Source organism: Aythya marila, assembly GCF_965140915.1.
Source record: "Aythya marila genome assembly, chromosome: 1".
Lineage (NCBI taxonomy): Eukaryota > Metazoa > Chordata > Aves > Anseriformes > Anatidae > Aythya > Aythya marila.
The window spans coordinates 176,851,815-176,868,282 of record NC_139042.1 but is presented as its reverse complement, the minus strand read 5'-3'; the positions used below and the strand labels follow the sequence as shown (position 1 = coordinate 176,868,282).

The window sequence follows — 16,468 nt, the reverse complement described above, 5'->3', positions numbered from 1 at the left end:
CAGGGAGCGATGAGCGAGGGGGAAGCATTACAAATCCTCACTGGCAAACACTGCATCGCGAGTGTGGTGAGTGCAAACGCATTGCCGGGCGTGCAAACTCCAGGCTGGAAACCCTTGGAGGGGGGAGGGGGGAAATAACAGTGACAGAAGTGAAGAGCTCACACAGTAGTAACAAGAAGGATGTATCTGTTACTGGACCGCTTGCAAATGTGCTAGTCATTCTGCATTTGCTATGGAGGATTGATTGTATTTTCTCTGTCTTTGCCATTTAACATTTAATATCACCTGAAATGCAGAATTTGCAGATAAGCCAGACTTTCAACAGAGAAAAGAGATACAAAAAGAATAACTAATAGGAGGAAAAAACTTTGGAAACTCCTCTCATTTGGTTAATTAGGGAATATCTAACACTGTATCATAGTAACCGAGCAAAATAATGGAGACGATTTCCATGAGAGAGAATGATAAGTATATAACTGAGTGTTGCATATTCAAATACTGAGTTCAGAGCATATATTGCTTACTGAAATAAGGCTCAGCTGTTTCAGTGCTTTATTAGTTTTTCCAGATGTATCAGTGAATAAACATGTTACTTCTGTTCTTTGACTATCATATATAAAAAGCCACTACAGCTACAGTCACAGTGATGCAGACTAATTTTAATCTTCTAACAGCCTCATTTTTTCTGTCCTCATTTTTTTACCCATTCAAACAGAGGTACTTAAATTATCTATGTTTTAAAGGGAAACAGATATATTAATAAGTGGTAAAAAAAAAAAAAAAAAGAAAAAAAAAGTGGAGATACTAATTTTCTGTAAAAAATAATGGCTAGAATTTTTCAAGGCATTTGAAACAGTTAGATAGTCGGGGTCCATTGAAATTCGCTAGGGAACATGATCTTAAATCCCTTAGGCTGAGATTTTCAGAGAAGTATATATAAATATTTTAGTGACTACAGAGAAAACAGCTTGAATAAGAAGCAAGGAAAACAAAGGCAGGCCAAAAACTCGTTGCTATTAAAAAAGGTAATTAGAGGAAGATCAGTTTTTCTTTCCCCCCTCTTTTTTTTTTTTTTTTTTTTTTTTTTTTTTTACTTCTCCCCTATTTCCTCTCCTCAGATAACTAGATAACCGTGTAATTATATCATTAAAAATATTAAGAAATAATCCAGGGTATTATACAGAGAGAAGGGTTAAGAAGGATGATCTTGCAAGTATCTTATTAGTAAGGGATATTGTTGGAAAAACACAGTTTAATGGGGGCAAAAGTCTCCTTTGTTAACTTGTTGGAATATTCTCTGTCTCATTCTCATTATAACGTCAAAGACTGAATAACAGAATGTGGTTTTCTCAAGTCCTGACTTTGCATATTTTAAATAATATAGACCTAATTCTGGAAAATTGTCTTGTTATAAATACATCTGCAATCTGAGAATTGATGCTTGCTACCAGAGCTTATCGATTTTGTTCTTGCTCTGGGCTGCAGAGCAGACCCACTCAGTACAGTTAATAACTGAAGGGGTGACTATTTATGAAAATCAGAAGCTTCAAGAACTGATGCTCAGGCAGCAAGTGAATGCTGATGAACACACATCGGTTCTCAGTGCCAGTTGTAGTGAAGTGGCATTGCTGTACTTTTGAGATAAGCCCCTATGAGAAACAAAATGAAAGGTTTTCTCCTCTGTCTTAAAATGGTTTTTGTTTGTTGTAGTTGAGAGAAAGCAGGAGAGAAGGTACTGGCAAAAAGTGTCAGGAATTAATGCATATTAGGTGATCGCATAGTAAGAATTGTTGAAAAAAATAGTAGCAAAATAGTACATTAGCAATTAAAGAATGTATTTTCCATCAGAAGAATGTATGTAAGGTAACAGTAACATGGTAAATGTTTTTTTTTTGTTTTTTGTTTTTTTTTTGCATGTGTGTCCGTTATATACACTCTTACTAGTCACTGATTTATTTTTGCATTTCCTACTGTAGTAGGGAAGAGGCACTGAGAATAATCAGATTGTTTATGACTGAACACATCCTCAGAGATGTAAAAATTGGTAATTACATATAATCATTTTAAGCAAGTAACCTATGAATATGTAATCAGTGCTTATTAATGGAAAAGTATGTCTATACAGAAATGTACGTGTGTATATACGTATGTGTGTATACCTGTGCGTGCTACCTACTTACTTAACAAATATGTTCCCTTACCTCTAGTTTTTCAGCAGCAACTAGGAATATCTACTTTCTACTCCTGTTAGCATTTTCCTATAAATAACACAGAAGGGATGACTGAGGTGAGTTCTGATAAATATCACTCACTGATAGCCCTGAAAACACATTCAACTAGGTTGAGCAGCAAGAGAACTGAAACCTCTTTATCCCATTTGCCAAAGACATTAATCAAAGTACAGTAACATTTCAGTGTGTTGGAAACAAGCTCTTTAATCTCAGTATGCTGGAAACAAGCTCTTTAATCTCTTAGGAGAAACTGCAAAGAGGAACCAGTGCCTTAGGATTTTTGCAGGTAACAATGTTTGTACTAAAAAAAGTGCTGGCACACTAAAGATTACTCTGTAAAATAATTATTCTCCTCCCTTTTGAGATGGAAGTTTCATTGATTAATGTAGGTCAGTCAAGCTGTATAGAGTTTTTCAGACTAGCTTTTTGAGCCACATCTCTTTCCTCAGCTTAAAAATTGGCTTAGTGTCTTAAAACATAGATTTGGAACAGATATTCCTTGTGCCTCCAACAGCAGCTGTGCAGAAGGGTCATGTTAACTGGTGGCACAATGTGGCTGAAAATAAAACAGTCATAGACACCAAAATCTGTTCCTCAGGGTTCAGTGTTTATAGCAGATATAAGACATAATTGAAGAGACATTTGCAGACCTTTAGTATGGACCTGTTCAAGCACAGGCTTTTTGGTAGGTTGTGGGAATCCTACCTGACCACAGCTCTCTTCCCTTTTTGGGCCAGCATCTCACTTCCTATCCCAAGTCTTTCTTCAAAGGGGAACGGAAGGATGGTCTCATACATTAGCTATAAGGCTGTTGCCATCTCACCCTTTTGCAGGGTGAAATTATCTTGAGGCTGTTTGCTTGTTTCCTTGTGGAGACACCAAGCAATCTCAAAAAATCTTGCAAATGCTCTTGATGTCAGATGAATACCAGTAGCTTGACATTTTTGTGTCACAAGGCTTCATACTAGTAGTTACTGACAGGTAAGTGATGTTAGAAATCAATTACAAAACTTGATTGAATTAACCAATGGAAACAAAGAATTGTTTTAATAAGTGTGCATGCCTGGTCACAGTAATAATGATTGCTTTCATATCCCAGCAGTCACTTTGGGAAAGCATAGGCCATATTTCCTTATCTTTCCTTGTTTTCTGTAGGAACACACTGAAATCTGTATAACTTGAATTATTTAACTGAGTTGAGGAACAAAACAATTGGCTCATTGTTAGAGATCATCATCACAAAGTGCTTTACAAACCAGAACAAGTTGTATCCAACCCATATCAAATTCTAGTCTAAGCTCTGTAAGGGAGGTTCAGATGTCTTTAGGGACTGAAGTATGTAGTCTTTTGTGGTGAGGTTGGAGATGAACTCTTCCTGAACATGCTCTTGATTTAAGTTTCTATGTTTTGAAGACTGGGACATTTAAAACATATCGAGAGAGGGTGACGAGCAGGATTTCATAGCTGCAGGTAACAACTGCAGAGCAGTCACAAGTTTGTCCAGTCTTTGTCCTCCTCCTGGGAGGACATACTGTTCGCTCTCTGTCTTTGATGAGAAAACTTCAGAGAGAGGCATGGGGAGAAGTCTCACTGAGAGAGCTGGAGTTCAGCAGGAGAATGGCCAAGGGCTGTGAGCTGGGAACTGCCAGACTGTTTTCTTGTACCATATGGGAGAGAGGTATCAGAAGTCTTTCTTCTTGACTTTATTTTTCTTTCTTCTTTCAGGAAAGCTGTTTATTAGAGTGACTCAAGTTGAGTCCTGTCTGCTACATTCACACGTAATTTAGTGGGAAAGAAACCGAAGAAGTTTCCATTGACACTGTTTCTGCAGTGACTTTCAGTGGGATGCAGGAAGTAGAGAGTATGGGATGGAGAAAGGGAACTCTTGAGAGGAAAAGTAAGAGCTCCTCCAGACTCCTCAGCATCCTGCCAGGGAGCAGTCTGTTTGGAGTGCCTGGAGGATTATTTACATTGACATAGATTTTGGAGCTCTCGTAAGGAGCCTTGCAGTATCTGGTTATAGTGAGGGTCATTTAACCACAGTCTTGCCGTCTTCTCATAGTAATTTATGATTCTAAATGAGGAGGGCATCAGCTTACTGATAGTATTGATTAGGATTTGATGCTGCTGATCAGATATTTGGTTATGCAGAATCAAATTTATATGAACAGTGATTTGACTAAGCAAACCAAGCAATCATACCCTATATGAATATTACATCTCATCTGATATAGTAACTTCAGAAGGAAGTTCAGTATGAATGGAAATAGTGGGATGGAAGTGTCATCTCCTCTGCTTCCCTGCACCTGAATTTGTGGGGCTTGTTATCAGCTAGCACTGGCAGCCTCAACCCAACCTGTTGGTTGTTTCTTGCATAGCTAAGGTTTCAGATAACCTGGAAATCACATTGTAAGTATAATCCTTTAGCTGTGCATAGGAGCTATATCTGAACTGTTTATGAATTACACACAGCTCAGGAACTTCACATTGGCTACTGCTGCCAGCACTGTAGTTGCTAGTGTCTTTTCTTACCTGCAGTAACACCATATGTTGAGTTATGCAGGTTGTCTCACAAAAGATTAGAATTGCTGATGTTAACTTGCATAAATAAATGCTTTTCATATTTTTCACCCAAGGAATTCCTCCGCTAGCTTTTTAAGCTATCTTTTTTTCCTCTCCTGAACAACTACACGGCAAAAAAGAGAGAAGGACAAATCATCTGAACTTGTGAGTCATTACTGCATTCATAGAAAATGTGCATAAGTTTTAAGCTTTCTGCCCTTTCTGCATTTCTTGGCACTGTCACAGAATTTTAAACATATAAGTTCATCCAAATTTGTATTACAGACTCCTGAATATTTTTTTACCACATAAGAGCTAGGAATTCCTATAATTAAAATTGTGATAGAAATGTAGCATTGTATTAATTGTGAATACATTTCTAGTTACTTCTGTAGTTTGGTTTCATACTCAGCTTGAAGCAATGAAAGCCATGCTGGAAATGAAATATGTTGTTTTGTTCATGGTACAGAATAAAACAATACTTTTGCTGGCTGGGTACAAATACTTTGTCTTTTTCCAGAAATGCACACTGCAATTGAAGTAGAATTGCTCTACTATTTTAGAACTTTTATCTTTTAGAGCTTCAAACGTAGACCTGTTTGCTTTCCTGACTGTTCCCTTACCTGAGGTGAAAGATGCAGTTGAAAAGTATCTGAAGAAGGAAGAAAGGACATTAGTGCTGCTAGTGTTAGAGAAATGTGTTTTAGTTATTTTTTATCTTCATGACTAGATATGTGCAATACCAGATCACTTTGGAACAAAGTGTTTATGCAAGCAAGGGGTGTGTGAACTCCTGTGGTGGTATTGTTTTTTCCCCTCCATTTTACACCACTCAGTGCTCAGTGCTTTCCAGCAGGGTATTTGTGGGTTTGTTCCATTTAACCTGCTGAGACACATTATTTACTGCACCTCGAGTACTGTGTTCAGTCTTGGGCCCGTCACTACAAGGAGAACATTGAGGTGCTGGAGCGTGTCCAGAGAAGGGCTACGAAGCTGGTGAAGGGTCTAGAAGATAAGTTTTATGTGGAGTGGCTGAGGGAACTGGGGTTGTTTAGCTTGGAGAAGAGAAAGCTCAAGGGAGACCTTATTATACTTTACAATTACATTAAAGGAGTTTCTAGCGAGGTGGGGATTGCTCTCTTCTCCCAAGCATCAAGTGATAAGACAAGTTGCACCAGGGGAGGGTTAAGTTGGATATTAGGAGAACTTTCTTCACTGTAAGAGTTGTGTGGCACTGGATTAGGCTGCCCAGGGAAGTGGTGGAGTCACCATCCCTGGAGGTCTTCAAGAAACATATAAACTTACAACTTAGTAGCATGGTTTAGTGATGGAGTTTGGTACTGGGTTAAAGGTTGGAGCAGATGAGCTTAGAGGTCTTTTCCAACCTGAACAATTCTCTGATTCCATGAAGTCTATCCGTCCCATTGTGGGGATGGAAGTATGCTCCAACATAGATAGATCTCCAGGAAAAAAAGGGTGCATGAGTTCCCTGGTGAGTTTCTCATCTCTCCTTCCTTCCTCCTCCTCCTCTCTCAAGTCCCAGTCAGCCCAAGAACCATCTTTAGCCCAGAAGCTGGGCTCCTCAAACATTAGGAAGGCCTTGGTAAGGATGGAAATATACATGAAAGCTGTCCATATATCTTTATTTTACTGATAGAGGTGCTGCAGTAGTTCCTACTCTAAATATCCTGTCATCCTTGTAATGCACTAGCTAGCTGAAGAGCTAGCTGACTCTCTCTGCATTTTGCCTCTTTGACTTGCCTGTTCCAGGGGTCAAGTAGCATCACCTCACCTAAGTGTCCAAAGTGCCCCACATTTTCATTACTGGGCCTAGGGCCCATCTCCACTTTCACCAAGAAATTTCAACACGAGCTTGAGGACTTCATCCTCTTATTAGTCAGATTCAACACAGTGGGATAAGAGAAGTGGGATACCCTCTTTTCACCTCCTTTCCTCCTAGCCTGCTGACTTGCTCTGAAACCTACAAGTAGCGTTCATATCAGATAAGTTAGTGTTAGCTAATTAATAGTTTGACGCCAATGACATATAACACCGTCCTGTGTATTTTCTCATTGTGATTTTGGTGGTAAGAATCATGGGAAAATCCATAAAATAAATCTAGCATTCAGTCTGTTTTTGGCCTCCCAAGGGTTTGTCATATACTGTAGGAAATTGCATTTTATTGATTAATTCACTAAATACGGGAGAACAGGTTCTCATCCTGATGGGAAAGTCAGTCAGGCCTCAATATTTACATCCCTTGAAAGGATAATACTGTGTATCATTGTCAGTAATGGCAGGATGGCAACACATCAGAGCAAGCTCTTCTTAAAAGCATGGGGCTGCAACCTGATGGCAATGACACAAGTGGCTGCAACTCATAACACAGCTTCAAAATGGAGAAAGGTAATTTATGAGAAAATCCATGTAAAGAAAGTTTTTCTGTGGAGGCTTATATGTCTTTTCATGAGTCTAGGAAAGCAAGAGAATACATCATTTTTCTTTGGGAGGAATGATTCATTACTAGATATTTCTGTCTTCCAAGAGAAGGATACTTTTAGGTGCTGAACTTCCCCAGTTCTCTTAGCAGGATTTGCGCAGGACCTGCGGAGGTGGGGACAGGATCTGCCTCAAAAATTGCAGCTCATTGCTGAGTGCAAGACACTGAATTCAGCCTTTTTCAGCTATTCTTTGGGTAAGTCCTCCAGAATTTTTGATTCCCATCTGGGGCTAAAACACATAGCAGAGGAGCATGCATATGTGTACATTTTACAAAAAGAGACATAATTTTAGTGTTAGTGGACATTTGGTGTTTTTGAGTAGGTACATTGTCCGCATGATTTAAATTTCTGGCTCTTGTGCACCATAGCACTTTCCTCCTGTGTTTTACCCATATAGGGATATCATTCTCTTTTTGCTTGTAGAGTGTTTCAGTGGCCATCTGCTTACAGATGGCAAGCATCAAAAAGAAATATATGCTTGATTCATAGTGTATCATTTTCTGTATTCTAGTTGTTCATATCTAGCCTGATTAGTTCTTTGGTACTGCTGAAAAGAGAAAGTCTGATGTGACATTGCAGGAAGTAAGAAAATTGAAGAATTTTCTTGTGAAATGTATTATCCAGACTCTACAAAACTTAGGAGATAATGTAGATGTACTGTACACTTCTTTAGCCTTGGAAAGAGATGTTTTAGTGGAGTGAGGATAAAGATATAATAGAGCTCTATGAAGTTATGAAGGGCATGCAGAAGGTGAATTGGAATGACTGTTCACTTTTTATTATAAAGATTTTATTTGAAGCTCCCCTTTTTTTGAGAAAAGGTTCGGAGTAAAAGAAGGACTGTATTTTTCATGTAATGAATGGTTAAACTGTTGCCCTTATTGCTTCGGGATATATAGGTGCAAAAAGTTCTCACTCACTTCTCGCTCAAAAAGCGATGAGAAAAATTTACAGAAGTGCAATCCATCAAGGCAGAAGGGTGTTACCTCTGATTCAAGAAGTCCCCAGATCCCAAATTCTAGAAGAAAAGGGTGTTCCAGGGAAACGACAGGACTGTAGCATCTTGGGCACTGCCGGAGGCAGGACTACCAGACAAGGCATGTCGTGGTCTTAATCTGTATGGTTGTTCTCAGGTTTTAATGTACAGGTTGTGCCAAATGTGAGTCCCATACTGGAGGCTCTGGGCAGAATAGCTGTCCATATGCAGGTCATCACAGGCTTCTGGGACATAGCCAGACCCCTCAGGGTTTTCTGGGTTGTGCCATGAGCCAATACTACTGCCCCAGATCAGGAGGTTTCTATCCCTGGCCATGGCAATAGTTTCTTCAGAGGGGTCATACCTTCTGTTACTTATTCAGTGGAATTACAATGTAGGTACGTTTATTTTTATTTATTTATTGCCACTCTGTTTGCTATAATCTTAATGATTTTAAAATAAGTAATAAAAATACTTTTAGATGCATATATGTATAAAATAAATTGACACATTTTCACACAGAGGGTCAGATAAACTAACATAAATTGGCAACGACACACACAGACACACTTGTGCGTGGAAGTATATTTACGTATATTAGAGAAACTCTAATAAATCTGTGTCAACCACAGCATACTAAGGAGGTGGAAATACCCCTTCCTTCGCCTTCCCCCCCAAACATCTGCTACTGTGGATCCCCATTTGGGACACATTTAAAAATAAAACAGGCTACATTAATTTTCACCTGAAGTGCTATCAATAATGAGCTAACACATTAAAGACAGAGTTGTCAGATAGTTGGGTACCATCTGGCATAAAATATAAACCTTTTACCTGTTATTTGTGTTAGAAAGATCTGCATGGGCAACAGCAACCAGAAGATTCATTGGTGGCCTGGTAACCATCCAGACCACAAAGAATTTTCTTTAATGGGCTTTTGTAGAGAAAAAACAGAATCATAATTTTCTGGAGGCTGGTAAAGAACCTTTTTCCAAGGGCTGGGTGCAAGTAAGTATTTAGTATTATTCAGAGAACTGGTGGTACTGGGCTACTTTGCTGTCCTGCTTCCTGTCAAACATCTCATGTAGCTCATCTACTCAGAAAAGTATGCTCTCACTGTGTCTTCTTGCCCTATGTGTTTGAGGGGCCCAGGACTGGCATGCAGTGCATGGTAATTGGTGTGAAAGTGGATATGGTGCAGAGTCGTTGCATGACATAATGGAGGGCCATAAGGAAAGCCACTCTGAACCAAACCTAGTCCAGCCTCCTGCCTCGAACAGCCACTTACAGTAAATGCTTCCCCTGCCTCACCTTCCAAACTTCAAGCCTTCAGCTGGTTATTGAGCTCCTGACTTGGAGCCAGCTGGTGGGTATTTAATAGCCACTGATTAACCTGTCCACTAGGAATTTGTTTCGTCTCTTTCTGAACTGTTTTATCTCTTCAACTGCTCATGAAAGTGTTTTCATGCCAGTCATCTCTGTACTTGTAGCATGTTCTCTTTTTCAGCCCAATGGGAGTATAGACAATCATGTCAAAACTTTGTCAAGGAAGGAAAGCAAGACGATAAAAGAATTTATAAACTAAAATATGTGCTTTCACCGAGAAACTTCATTCTCTTAACTACCACTGTGTGTATTGGAAGCTGTAATGTGTTTCCTCTTTGTTCCCTGCTGTGAAGATGAATGCTGTACCTCAGTACTTTTCAAGGTGACTCTTTTAAGAGTTCTTCTCTTTTATTGTATCTCTGCTGTGTCTGCAGAGGCTTCACAGGTGACTCTTTTCCTTCTTCTGGTGTGCATCTTATCATGAGTTATAGAAACCCTTATACTGCCAGATATTTAAAATAGAGTCCAGGAAAAAGAGAGAGATTAAATGTATGCTGTACATTTCTATACTTGCCATGTTTATTTTCTTTCTTAGTACAATGAAAGGCTGTAATCATTTATTTATTAGATTCTATTATTGTGGAAGGTTTGCTGTGTAGATACGATGGGATGTAGAAGAGGGATGTTCTATTCTTGCTTGTGCCATGGTCTTTTTTGTGACCTTGGAAAAAACAATAAAGATTGCTTTTTCAGGGGTGAAAGGAAAAATGAAATACAGTAGCTTGCACTCAGAGTTCCCTTTTTATCCCAAGCGTGATCTTTGTGCACATCCAAATCTTTCACTTCTATTAAATGAATTTTCAGGCGAAACTTCTGATGGAGCAGTCACCTTGAGTAATTAATAGCAGCGGGGCTAGAGCTACCATCAAACAGAATGCCACAGCTAAGGTTACAAGAAGTTATCACCTGCAAAACTAGACACATTGCTCACCCAGTTGCCTGCTGATGGGAATCGAGCCATTTGACATGGCTGCCATGTGGCTGTGCAGCGTGATTGCTCTTTCCTGAGCAAGGCAATGTCATGTGGAGGAAATACAATGAATGAGTTTTGCAGTGAAGGCCAAATCATAAAGGCAAAGGATCTTATTTTAGATGAATTCATCATGTTTAATGTGAGAATAACAATGCTGCATACTTCCCACGTTTACTTGTCTTGTTTATTTGGAATATAAATTCTTTGGGAACACTATTGTATTTTTGTTGCACCCAGAGCAGCGGCTTCTGAGACTTGGTTAAGACTTCCATGTAGCATAGATGATAACAGTGTCTGTGACTTTAATGACTTTCTCCAGAATGGAAGATGTCAGGAACCTGTCTGTGGATATTCTGTATATCTTTGTCAATATTTCTGGCTGCATAGAGCTCAGCTGGCGATGGCAGCATATAAGCCACTCACTGTGCCTGATTATTTAGAGAGATTTCTGCAGTAATGTCTGTGCTGGAGTGTACCTGACAGAGTATATGAACCACAGGTTCAGGTGCAGTGGTTTACAGAAGCCTGAAGACCAAGGAATAAGTTAAAGGCATCACAGAATTAGAGGAAAGTGGTGGTTTCTTTGGGCAGCAGGCTGAGATGAGGTTCTAGGCTGAACTGAAACTTGAAATTGAGGATTAATTTTTGAGTCTGGACGTTCTTGCAGATTTTTGTTCTTATCATAAGTGAATAGTTATTACTTTGATTTGAAGAAAACAATCCATTGAATCACTTTATTTTCATCCAGTAGCCACAGGCCAGTTTTGCAATTTGCAGAGTTGTTGCGATGTGCTATGTAATCACAGCTGGCCAGCAGTGTGTCCAGTGATGTGGTCCATGACTGAGTGAATTGAGGAATACGAGCACAGTCAGAAATAATCAGACTCTGCAATGTGATGGGATTAAAGTCCTGTTCATCCTCTAAGTATATATGTACCTGTATAGGATTTTTGAGTGATCAAAACCAAAATTCACTTTCAAGTTGTGTTTATTTGATTTATTTTCCTTGAAAAGGTAACTAGAAATTCTAAATAGTTGGGAGCTGAAAGTAGCGGGGTGCAGGGTCCTTGTCATTTAAAAAGGTGGATGCCTTTTAGGCAAATTCTATAAGAAAGTCTGATGCGAATTGCTTCATCTAAGATTTTCTTGTATGTTCCATTCAGATTTTGTTGTTGCTTTTATGAGTTCATAACATTTAAGAACAGCCCCAAAACAGAAATTTTTGAATGTTTTCCTTTGAAAATTCAGAAACATTTCAAATTGGATGATAATTTGTTATTGTTGATTACCAATACTTTGATAGTTTTGTGTAAATTCAGTGTAAAACTCTAAGAGTAGTGTTATCTGCTAATTTCTACAGAAAGTATTCTTACTATATGAAGCATCCATACAATGTTCATCAGTCTACTTAAAAATAACAATGTGCTGATTTATGATGAAGCTGTAAGTAATGAACATCTTCAAGGCTTTATACCAACAGAATCACTATTGTGCTCTATTAATTTCTTTTTGATGTATGGCTACTTAAACTTGGGTTGATTTTGTATTCAGCAATCAATTCTCTTTTTTCTCTCCCCAAAAAAGGATGAAGGATGGAATTTATGTACTATGCTTCATTTAGATATCCTGTTCTCCAGCACTTAATTTTGCAACATTGTTTAGATTATAAATTTAGCTGTTTTTAATTAAAAAACAAAAAAACCAAAAACAACAACAGTTAAGATCTTGAAAATAAATTTTGTCTAAGGGCCAAATAAAAATAAAATTGGGCTGAATTATTACTATTTTTTCTGGGATGAGGTTAGCTACAAATATTGTTATTTTCTCAGCTCTGATTGTACTTTCTGGAAGAGGAATAGCTCTAGGTCAATTAATTAACAAGTCCCACTCATGAACCATCACAATTACTTTGCAGTGGACTAGTATGTCACCTACATAAATTTTCTGACTTTATGCTATGGTTGTCCTGCTCACTTGCTTTAATTAAGATAGATTAGTTCCTTAGAAGATGTTCCAGCATATTGGCTGTGTCCAATATACTTTATATTGCACCAGTATGTTGAGAAAGCAACCCAAAATATTAAGCTCAAAGTAGAGATGTATATGTAGAGTGGTATAATGACTCTTTTATTTTTTATTTCTATTTTTATTTTTATTTTTATTTATTTATCAACAGGTAATCTTGATTATGCTAAATATTATGGGAAATTTTTCTGCGCCAGTATTTCTGTATGTCTGCACCTTATTAACATATGCCAGAAGCATCTCTGGTGGCTGCATGTGGGCTCTGCAGCCAGGATGGTGAAGCAGTAGACTAGCCACGGAGAGGACTTGAAGCAGAAATCCATGTTGGTGCATAGCTCTGATACTCAGAAGACAATTTTTGTACCCATTTGCTTGCTTTCTGGACTGATCCTCCCACAGTGAGATTCTTTGTGAGAACACACCCAGTGGTAAACCTTACAGACATTTCTGTGTCCTCTATTCAGAGTCTTCAAGTTTTACTGCAGGAAGGCACAGTCAGTTCTCATGGTTAATCTTTCATTATGATTATCTGAAAAATGATAGCATTACATTTCATTATAATATGAATAATTTCCTTAAGCCTCCCAAACCTTTAATGCATGACAAGCTCATCTTAATCTGAAATTGAACACCTCCATGCAACTGCGCGCATAGCAGGTAAGGATGGAGTTGGATGCAGTGATCCAGAAAACACGGGGTGCCTGTGTAAGGGCTAAGAGTAATCAAAGCCCAAAAACATAAAACACTTCTGCTGTCTGAAATCATTGTTTTCTTCAACTTTGTTCATAAATATCTCCATTTTAAAAAACGGTTGTTTGTTCCCACTCCTTCTTTGCATCCCCCGATGCCTATAAATTTTATTCTAGGTAAAGCTGATTTATTTTTCCAAAATCAACTTTTCTGAATAGATATCTATGAAAAGTGATTTCTAACAACCACCCCTGTTCTTTTCAAATGCTTGTGTGCATTTCATTGCCTGGTTGCCATTTATCAGATGCCCAGGGGTAGAAATCTTGCTGCTCTTTGATTTTTTTTAATACCTCTGTACATTAAATCAGAGACATAAAAATGTAACATGCCAGACATTATGCCAGGTCTTTTTTTCTGTTTATTCTCTCAGACTTAATTATTCTCTCAGACTTAATGACATTTTCTTCAGATACTTCTGTGGTTGTGCAGTATGCACATGCACTGCACACACAGGTTGAGTGTATTCTTATACTTGGTTGTTTTTTGTGCAGTTTGGTGCAGTGTGACAAGTTTAGTAACTGGGACTTTCTTTAAGTCCTTTCCTCGCCCTTTTAACCCTGTCCCTTTATGGGAGTCTACAGGGAAATTTATTAGGGAGAGCACATCTTTAAAGATTTCAGTTAAGAAAGCTGTAAGTAACCTTTCAGTCCCACCTTTATTTGTCCAGATCTGATGTAACTCAGCTGAAGTCCTTAGAGTTTTGTCAGTATAAAACTAGCATCTCTTCTTGCCTTTTCAATTTGCTATCACAGATCTTGGGCCTTGTTTAATCATTTACTTTAAAGCAGAAGCAGGGACGAGTCTGACTTCTGCCTGTTGCTCTCCTAGTACACGGTTGAGGGACAGCAGGTGGTGAAATGCTCCATGGTAATCTCAGGTCAACAAAATATCTTCAAGATGGTGATGTCAGCTAGAGTATTAGCCAGGCTTAATGTGAGTAAATTTCAGTAAACCATCTTATGGGATACTTCTTGTTAAGCTGTTTCTGTTGAGGTTCATCTGACCCCAGTGACATTAGGCAGATATCAGTGGAGAGGTTTGTGCGAACCTACTGAGTGTCTCATGGCTTTGAAGGCATTTAGCAACAGATAGGCAAAAAACATCTGCTAGCAGCCTCTCTGCAGTATTTTGCTTTGTTGCAGTTCTGGGGTTCAGTACAGAGGGCACCAGAAAGTGACCTCCAGCATCTGAGCTGGAAAACAATTAAAATCCCTTGGGCTAGAGATTTCTCTGGAGGCTCTAAGTCTAGGACAATCTTAAAAAGTCTTTCTTGTTTTATTCCTTCAGAACTGAGCGAGCCAGTCCATCTTGTTTTTTCCAGAGCCTCAAACCACACGGTGCTGGCCTCTTTTTCTCTTTCAGTTTACTTGCTTCACTCAACCTCCTGAAGATTTCTGTGAATGAATGCAAGCACAGTTGTATCCTTTCCTGGTGCCCGGCTTATTCAACAGTGGTTCAATTGTGAAAACTAAGGAAGCCATCCTTTGATTGAACTGTTTGCTTTGTGAGGCTAACCAGTTTCTTCTAAAAATCCAGATTTTGTTGCACAACCTTCTTAAGAAAAAACAGTTTTGGATTTATATAGAATTAGTTCAGTTCTGGTGGCCTCCTAGGCTGGGCAGTGATAAAATGAGTGGGGCAAGAAACCAGTCGCACTTGGTTGTTCTTCTGCAGGATGCAGAATCTGCTCTTCATCCGAGGCTCTTGCAAATGAGTTTGGCAAGACCCTTTAGTAAGATTTCTCAGGTTCTCAGGTCTGCTGGCATGGCCAAGCCATAACAGAAATACATTCTGTTGTGGCTGCAGTGGCAATAATTGTATTTTGTAGAAGCACATGAAGCCTGGAAGAAAAGAACAATAACGAAATTGAATCCACCTTCATCTTTGAGCTACTTGTTATTAGAATTTACATAGAAAAAAAAGATTAAGAATATAAACAGGAGATAATTCAACTTTATTCTTTCTTGAAATGGAAAATGTGAACTGGGAGGACTGGAAGAGGTTGCAAAGGAAGATACTGGGGAATACACCACAGCATACAGACGGAATTTATTCTGCATTTCAGTTTTCTAAAAAACATGGGAAAATAAAATTAAACTGAACTTCAATACTTTTTATTACATGTATTTATCTTTAAAGTATTTCTGTTTTGATGCTAGGTCTATAAACCTTAAATTTCTGCAGACAGAAAAGCTTTTTTTGTGGTAACTTCTGTGCATAATTAAACATTAATAGAAATATTTATTTATGCTAATGATACAAACTTCTATATTAATCAGGCTTCAGATGACGAATATCCAATGAATCAGAATGGTTGGACTAGGTTATCTTGGAGGTCTTTTCCAACCTAGATCATTCTGTGATTCTGTGAGAATCAGAGAATAGTCGAGGTGCTATTTTTTAATTTTTTATAGTCATCTTCTACACTTGCATTACTGAAGTGTATACACACTGCACATGCATATACACATACATATAAAGAGTTTAGGGACTTTCATTCATTTTGTATATAATTTTTTAATGAACAATTCTGTTTTACTTTATTTTTTTTAAGGAAGTTCCAAGAGCTATAAAATTATCTTGAGATATAGGAATACAATCTTTAGGGATTGGATAATTTTATTTGAGAGGGGTTTTGTAGCAAGTTTTAGTACAAAAGAGGGTAACAGAAATTAATCTATCATAGAAAGTGCTGCTAAAAAATTCTCCATAGACCACACATTAATAAATATTGTTATAGACCAAATCCAGCTGGCCTTACTCAAGCAGATTCACTGGTGAGGACTCATAGGGACAACAGGCACTACACATGTGCAGAGTCACAAGCAGAACATGGAAAAAAAAATGGGTAGGGCAGGAGCAAAGAGAAATTTAATTCAAAACAAATGAAAACATTACAATGCAGCTGCCAGATACTCCATACAGGAGCAGGATGAGGCAAAAGAAAAGAGCTTCAGGCATTTGGAACCTCCTCCAATCCATCTGTTTTCTATGAATATTAGCTGGTGCTCAGACATTAAGTATTTAGGGCATGTCTACACCACACATCACCAAATGGCCTAAC

The 16,468-nt window shown here is 38.3% G+C and overlaps 1 protein-coding gene across 4 annotated transcripts in view; it reads left to right on the top strand.

Moving 5' to 3' along the window:
• CNTN1 (contactin 1) overlaps positions 1-16,468 on the top strand; it is a 251,559-nt gene that overhangs the window by 102,492 nt on the left and 132,599 nt on the right. Inside the window, exon 1 of one of the 4 annotated variants that reach the window (XM_082763614.1) lies at positions 7,414-7,488. The exons of the other annotated variants lie outside the window; for them this stretch is intronic. The gene's annotated coding sequence lies outside the window, so the exon portion shown is untranslated. Of the gene's footprint in view, positions 1-7,413; positions 7,489-16,468 lie in introns of those variants that run through there. 4 annotated transcript variants of the gene reach the window in all.